Source organism: Mustela lutreola, chromosome 6, assembly GCF_030435805.1.
Source record: "Mustela lutreola isolate mMusLut2 chromosome 6, mMusLut2.pri, whole genome shotgun sequence".
In the NCBI taxonomy this organism is placed as follows: Eukaryota; Metazoa; Chordata; class Mammalia; order Carnivora; family Mustelidae; genus Mustela; species Mustela lutreola.
In genome coordinates this window covers 97,005,449-97,013,193 of record NC_081295.1, presented here as the reverse complement: position 1 = coordinate 97,013,193, position 7,745 = coordinate 97,005,449, and positions in this window count along the sequence as shown.

Below are 7,745 nucleotides of genomic sequence, written 5' to 3'. Positions count from 1 at the left end.
ACCCAGTGCTCCATGCAATACGTGCCCTCCTTAATACCCATCCCTTCCACCCCCTTTGCCTCCAAAACCCTCAGTCTGTTTCTCAGAGTCCAGTCTCTCATGGTTTGTCCCCCCTCCAATTTTCCCAAACTCTCTTCTCTCCTTCCAATGTCCTCCGTGTGATTCCTTATACTCCACAAGTAAGTGAAACCATATGATAATTGGCTCTCACTGCTTGATTATTTCACTCAGCATAATCTCCTCCAGTCCCATCCATGTTGATACAAAAGTTGGGTATTCATCCTTTCTGATGGAGGCATAATTTTCCATTGTGTATATATACCGTATCTTCTTTATCCATTCGTCTGTTGAAGGCCATCTTGGCTCTTTCCACAGATTGGTGACTGTGGCCATTGCTGCTATGAATATTGGGGTACAGATTGCCCTTCTTTTCATTACATCTGTATCTTTGGGTAAATACCCAGTAGTGCAATTGCAGGGTCATAGGGTAGCTTTATTTTTAATTTCTTAAGGAATCTCTGCAATATTTTCCAAAGTGGCTGTACCAACTTACATTCCCACCAAGAGTGTGAGAGGATTCCCCTTTCTCCACATCCTCTCCAAGTTTGTTCATTTCTTAAGTGGCACCATCCAAATGTGAAAAGAAACATGACAGATTCTGAATTCTCTCTCTCTCTCTTTTTACCTCTTGGATGCATAACATATCATAACATATCAAAATTTGTGGTGTAAGAAATTTTATACCCATAAGTGATTATGTTTTTGAAAAAGAAGATTTCAAAGTAATGAGCTATGTATCCTACTTAAGAAGTCAGAAAGGATCATAGAGCACTGGCTATTATACATATTTAACAAATAATTGAACACTACATCAAAAACTAATGATGTACTATATAATGGCTAATTGAACATAATAATAAAACAGCATAAAATGCAAAACTGAAAAAAGAAAAAACATAGATGAATCAAGAAAATAAAATGAAGAAAATGAAGATATGAAGAAAAATCAAATAAATAGACAAGATACAGTAGAGTGAGGATCAACAAAGGCAAATAATGTTTTTTCATTAACCAAATTAATAAAATGTATAAACTTCTGGTAATCCTAATCAAGAGAAAAAGTACATCTAAATATTATCCCATATTCTTTGACTCTGTGATTTTCCCATTACACTTAGCAAGAAGAGTAACATTGACTGAGAGACATATAGCTTTGGTTGATCTTTAACCCCAGTGTCTGGACTCTGTGTAAGGTGTTAGAAGAAGAAATTAATGAGAAATAATAGCTAATGAAGATTGGCTTCTGATTTTTTATTCTAGGGCACCTGGCTGGCTCATTTGGTAGAGCCTTCAACTCTTGGTCTCCGGGCTGTGTGTTCGAGCCCCATGTTGGGTATAGAGATTATTTAAATTAAAAACGTAAAAGGAGAATTTTTATTTTACATATGAAATTTGGGGCTGGAGTATGAATATCAAATTCATTTATTGAAAGGAATGATACAAGGAAATACAAGAGGATGGTTTGGGAAAACTTAAAAAAAAAAAAAAAGGTAAAGCAAACATGCATGTGCTTCATTGACAAGATACTCCAGTGGATACAGGCCAGCCAGGTAAAAGTGAGCTCTTTACTCCACTATCTCCCTGTGTGCACCTGTCAGAGATCCTTATACCAGATTCTGTGGCCCCGTCTTGGGCAAGTTGGTTACATGGCCACCCAATTCCATGATGGATTTCACCTGTTCTCTACCTAATAAATCTCAAAGACATTGCATAAGTGCGATCACTTTTTTCAGTGGCTTGTTTTTACAGTTCCGTTAGCAACTAATTCACATATTTTTTCCAAGTGTCATGAACATTCACATTCTGCTCACTCTGTCTTCATATTCTGGTTTCTTGAAATCCTGAAGGAAGATTCAGCCTTCTCATTGTTCTGGATCTTTATCCATTTCTTAGTATGTTTTCTTCCTTCATAACTTTGGTAAAACCACATTATTATAGTCAAAGTAGTAAGACACGAATAGGTAACAGGAGGTATAGAACTTTGACTGATCTAACAATTGATGGTGTCCTCCATGTTCTGTTGTTAATATTGTTTTTTTTGTGTGTCAAATATGGAAAATTATTCACATGCAGACTGGATCAGAAATACCTCCTGAGAAAACACAGCAAAAATCAGAGCACACTACTGGGTTTCGTGAATAAGATTTTTTTTTTTTATACTTTTTTTATTTTTTATAAACATATATTTTTATCCCCAGGGGTGAATAAGATTTTTGTGCCACAATAGGCACAATTCTATTTAGAAGGTTATATGTAAGTGGGTTAGGATGACTTTTGAATTGTTAACAAATTCCCATTCTTATTATTATATACTTTAAAGTAAATATACATAAAAATAACTGTGATAATTCACTCATCTTCTCTGGTACATCTATTAATAAAAAAATCTCTGCAGTAAATGCTAATTCTATGTTCTTTGGTGTTATAATATTGAGCATTTTGAACATTTTGATATCAGAATGAGAAGTATCTTTGAAACTTGTAGAAGATTGATGGGGTCACCGAGGTATTATTTTTACCTTGATGTTTTAGGAAGTTAAATCCACTACTAGTGGAATTATAATGCCCCTTAGGGTCTTCTGCAAAAAAAGTACATTTTAAGATTAGATGATTATTTTATATGAAAATAAAATAGACTTTTACTCATTGTAAGCTTTTTGCACATGACACTATTCAACAAAGAATGCAAATGGTCTCAAAAAGTAGTAAGCCTCAGAACTACTTGCTAGGGAATTCCCTAGCAAGAACTACTTGCTAGGGAATGCCTGCAAATTAAAAGTATTTAATGCATACCTCTCTTTCTTTCTCTGTGTGTTTTATTCTATGTAATAGAATTCATTCATTTTCACCATACAATTTGGAGAGTCATGATATGGGAGGAAAAAAGAAAAAGTGAAAATACAGCAATGCAAATGAAATATGGCTTATAGTTAACCAATATGTGATGGTTAGGTTTACATTAACAACATTATTTTTCTTTTTTTTTAGAGCGTCTTAACAGCTATATTTTTTCTTGTAGCTTTTTGGAGGCTTAAACTTGCTGTTCAAAAGTGAGATAGGAAATTTCATAGGAATAGTTTTATGATATAGCTCTGGTGAGACAGATGTCCTTACATTTTCTCTGTAAAGAAATTTCCTAGAACATATTTTCACTGTCTTTCTTCCTTTTCTGAAGTTTTAGGGTACTGAATCAGGGGAATTCCATATCACGGTAAAAAGTAGTAAGTGCCAAAATAATGAATATTGTTATGCTGAAAATAAAAAATAAAATAAAAAAAAAAGTAATAAGTGTCATATGAGTGATTCAAATAAAATACTATGATGAGTAAAGGGGGTGAAAAGATACAAACCTGCAATTAGAAAATAAATGTCATGGGTATGTAAGGAACAACAGGATGCCTATAGTTAGTAATACTGTATTGCTTATTTGCAAGTTGCTGAAAGAGTAGACCTTAAAAGTTGTCATCACAAGGAAAAACTTTTGTAACTAAGTATGGTGATGGATGTTAAGTAGACTTACTACAGTGATCATTTCACAATGTATATAAATATTAAAATCACTGGGGCTCCTAGGTGGCTCTGGTCATGATCCTGGAGTCCTGGGGTCAAGTCCCACATTGGGCTCCCTGCTCAGCGGTGAGTCTGCTTCTCCCTCTGACCTCTCCCCTCTCATGCTCTCTCTCTCTCTCATTCTTTCTCTCTCTCTCAAATAAATAAGTAAAATCTTTAAAAAAATCAAATCATTATGTTGTATACATAAAACTAATATCATGTCATATGTCATTTTACCCCAACAACAACAATGAGAAAAGAGAGTGAGAGGCAGAAGGACATCTGATCTACTGTAGCTAACCTGAGGCATCTAGTGAGGAATCTTCAGGAAAGATGATAATATATATTAAGATGGTTTATATTCTAGGGAATTTATTAGAAGTGCTCTCCAACCCTTAAAGTACTCCCATAGAAATAAGAAGGATGATGAATTTTTTATATCAGCAAAGGTGAGCATCTGAACCAAATCTAATTTGACAACCTGGAGTTGATGTCACTGGGAGGTGATACTGCATGCAAATTAAGAATGGCTGGATGAAGGTTTATTCCCTCTGGACACCAATACCTTCTACCATACTGGTGCCTGTTATGGCCTGACTGTTTTTATTCTCCCAAAATTTACATATTGAAACCTAATCCCCAATATGATGGTATTTGGAGGTGGGACCTTTAGGAGATGATTAGGTCAAGAAGGGGAAACCCTCATGAATGGAATTCATGCCATATAAAAGGGGTCTTATGGAGTTCTTTCTGTGCTTCTGTCATGAGAAGATACACAAGAAGACTGTCATCTGTGATACTAGAATCTGATCCTCACTATATGCAAAATCTGCCAGCACCTTGATCTAGTACTTCTCAGCTTCCAGAACTGTAAGAAATAAATTTCCGTTGCTTATACACAATAAATATGTACACACATAATAAAATAAAACAAATAAAATAAATACTATTGTTGTCAAAGGCTGAAATAACTTTTCTAAAAGTATTCAAGGATGACATGACATAGGATGAATGAGATTTGGTATTGAACAAGTTCTATGAAGGCAAAATCATCTGTTTGTGTTCTGGGTTTCCTTAGAGGACAGCAGATGATGTAACATTAGTAAAAACCCAGTAACTATTAATGGAATGACTGGATGGACATGTGGATAGAAGAAAAAAAGCAAAGCTGAAGACACAATATTTTGCAATCTCCACTTTATGGAGCAGAAAAAGGAAAGGTACAAAGTAAGGAACTTTTAGAGAAGTGAACCAGGAACAAAGATGGACCCATACAAAGGATACAATTGTTGCCAGGAGGACGGGCAGATAAATAGTATCAAACATTAAGAATTACCAGGTTCCTGGGTGTATCAGTCCATTGAAGGGCAGACCCTTGATTTTGTCTCAGGTCATGATCTCAGGATCATGAGGTCAAGCACCGTGTGGGGCTCTGTGCTGGGTGTGGTGCCTGCCTATGATTCTCTCTCTCCCTCTCCCTCTCACCCTTCCCTCGCTCAGTCTCTCTCTCTCTAAAAACAAAACAAAACAAAAAGAATTGCCAAAAGTGAGTCCCAGTTCAATAAAGTGAGCATAACTTATCTTTCTAATTTTGAGAAAATTCCAAGCATGCTTGATTGTTTGATCCTCTGAGAACTAAATTACAGGACAAATAATAATATGAGTTTAAATAAGAGTACTAAATATATGTTTATAAAAAATAAAAAATTAAAAAAAAAAAAAGAGTGCTTAAGTAAGGGTAAATGTTTTTCTACTTCTATTTACCTAAGTCTTGTGTCTGCATCACTTGAGTTCATGAACAAAAAGCCAGTACTAACAGTTTCTAGTCTCTGTGTCCAATGACCACTTGAGCTTTGGGTTTACACAGTTCCCAACAGGGGTTTTCAATAAGAATAGCAAAAATAGATGGTGTTTCCATTCACATGTATTGAATCTTTTGCCAGGTGTTTTACTTGGATTGACTCTATTAATCTATATAAGAGCTCTATGAGGTTGTCCATTAGTGGATTAAAAAAAAAAGTGTATACAATGGGCTTATGCCTCCTTAACTCTCTTTAAGGACAGGAGAAAAAAAATATTCTTCCCATTAATTTTTTAACTATTCTTTTTCTTCACTTCAAAACATGCACATTTTTTTTTTTAAAGATAGCTTTCCAATCATTTAGCAAGCTCCTATTTCACTATAATCAAATCCAGTCTTTGGTAGTATAAGTAGTATGTTGAGGCACATATTCCTCACATGAAATTTGAAGAGGCCACATATAAACTAGAGGAAAACAATGTTGCAAATATTAAAAGTAATGTCTTTCACATTATGTCTTTCACATTATGATTCATAAAAACGTGTTGATAGAACTAAACTAAATAAAATCAGTGCCGTAAATATTTGTCTTGTGCCAGTACGTGTAGAGTAGAAGTTTTAATTTCTTTTTTTAAATAAAAGATTTTATTTATTTGACAGAGAAAGAGAAAGCACAATCAGGGGGCATGGGAGAGAGGGAAGCAGGCTCCCCTATGAGTCACTAAGGAGCCCCTGAAGTTTTTATTTCAACCTCCCTGTCACCTTGTAAAATTTCCAAAGGCCTATCATAATTTTGTATAATTTTGATATATATTTCTTATCATGACAAGGTAGTGTTGTGTTGAAAAGATTTTCACAGTTTTCTGATCCATTTGAAGGAAGATACAATTATTAAACCTGAAAGAGAAAATACAGATGAGTGACAAAATCAAAATTAAAGATTGTGATAATTTCACCCATTACAGATTCCCTTTTTGTTCAAGACTTAGAATATTATTTCCAAGAGCCCCTAACCCAGGTACAATGACATAAAAGCAGAATGAGTGAAGTAAATAAAGAGCTAAGGGAAGGCAAAGGAAGAGGTAGCCATGTTTGTGAGAAACTTCCAGGAAGACTTTCAGAGAAGGGATAATACTGAAGCAAAGGGCATGAACCCCAATGTTTTTGTCTTCCATAGATCCTGAAGCCAAACTTAACATTTGGTAGATTCTTAATAAGCAGTTGTTGAATTAATAATGATTGAGGAGGTTGAAAGAGGATGGAGAGGAAGACATGAGAATCAAAGTTGTAGTCTTAGGATGTGCTGACATTTTCTCTCCTGAAGATACTCTATAGTACTAACACAAAAACCTAAATCAAGGATTGGTGAACTTTTTCTGTAAAGATGAAATTTCAGATAGTATATATTTGGGTTTTACAGGTAACAGCCTGTGCAGTACAATGCATTCTGCCAGGAACAGATGCAGCCTAGACAACATATAAACAAGTGGGTGGGGCTGTGTTCCAAAAACACTTTATTTATCAAAACAGTCAATGGGCCAAATTGGCCTGAGAGCTTTTTTCTGACCTCTGCTCTAAATCCACAGGGCTCAGGACACTTCAATGGCCTTGGCTGGATTACAGATTTCATCTATTCCTATTTTCTAGTAGCCAGAACTAGAAAAAAAAAAAAAAATAGGAATATGGCTGTGGATGTGAATTGCAAAAGGCTTAATGGGCAGGAAAAATGATCTGTAATGAACAGGAGAATATCTCTTTCTGCCCTGGATCCATAAAATTTTTTATGCCATTATATAAGAGTGTTATAAACAATGGATGGCAGAATAGAACAAAGAGACATATGAAGCTAGGACAAGATCCTTGCCTGACATCATTCAGAAGTGAGAACATCTGCTCTTATATCTTTGTAATGAATAAAGAAATACAATTTAATATTAAAGCTTGAACAGTGCTAAAACAACTGCCATGAAGGCACATGGTAAGTTTGCATTGCAGTCTTCCTTGGATGCCTTCATACACACACTGAGAGTTGATTCTAAGACAGTGTAGATCCAAAAGCCAATTTCATCTACCATGGAGTTAGTGACTACAAGTAGATCATGGTGAATCCCAAGCAGCTGAAAAATTTTGAAGAGGCATAACTTTTAAAACAATCTTTCAGTAGACCCACCCTGTTGTGGTCTCTACAGAAACAACTTTGAAGTTAACAAATAAAAGATTCTAGATTCAAGTGACTTCAGACACTTTGCATGTCAAAAGCAGATGTCCTCACAGGTGATCTGGAATAAATGCAAGAAAATTGAAGAGCATAGAACGTCTAAAACACTTGTGG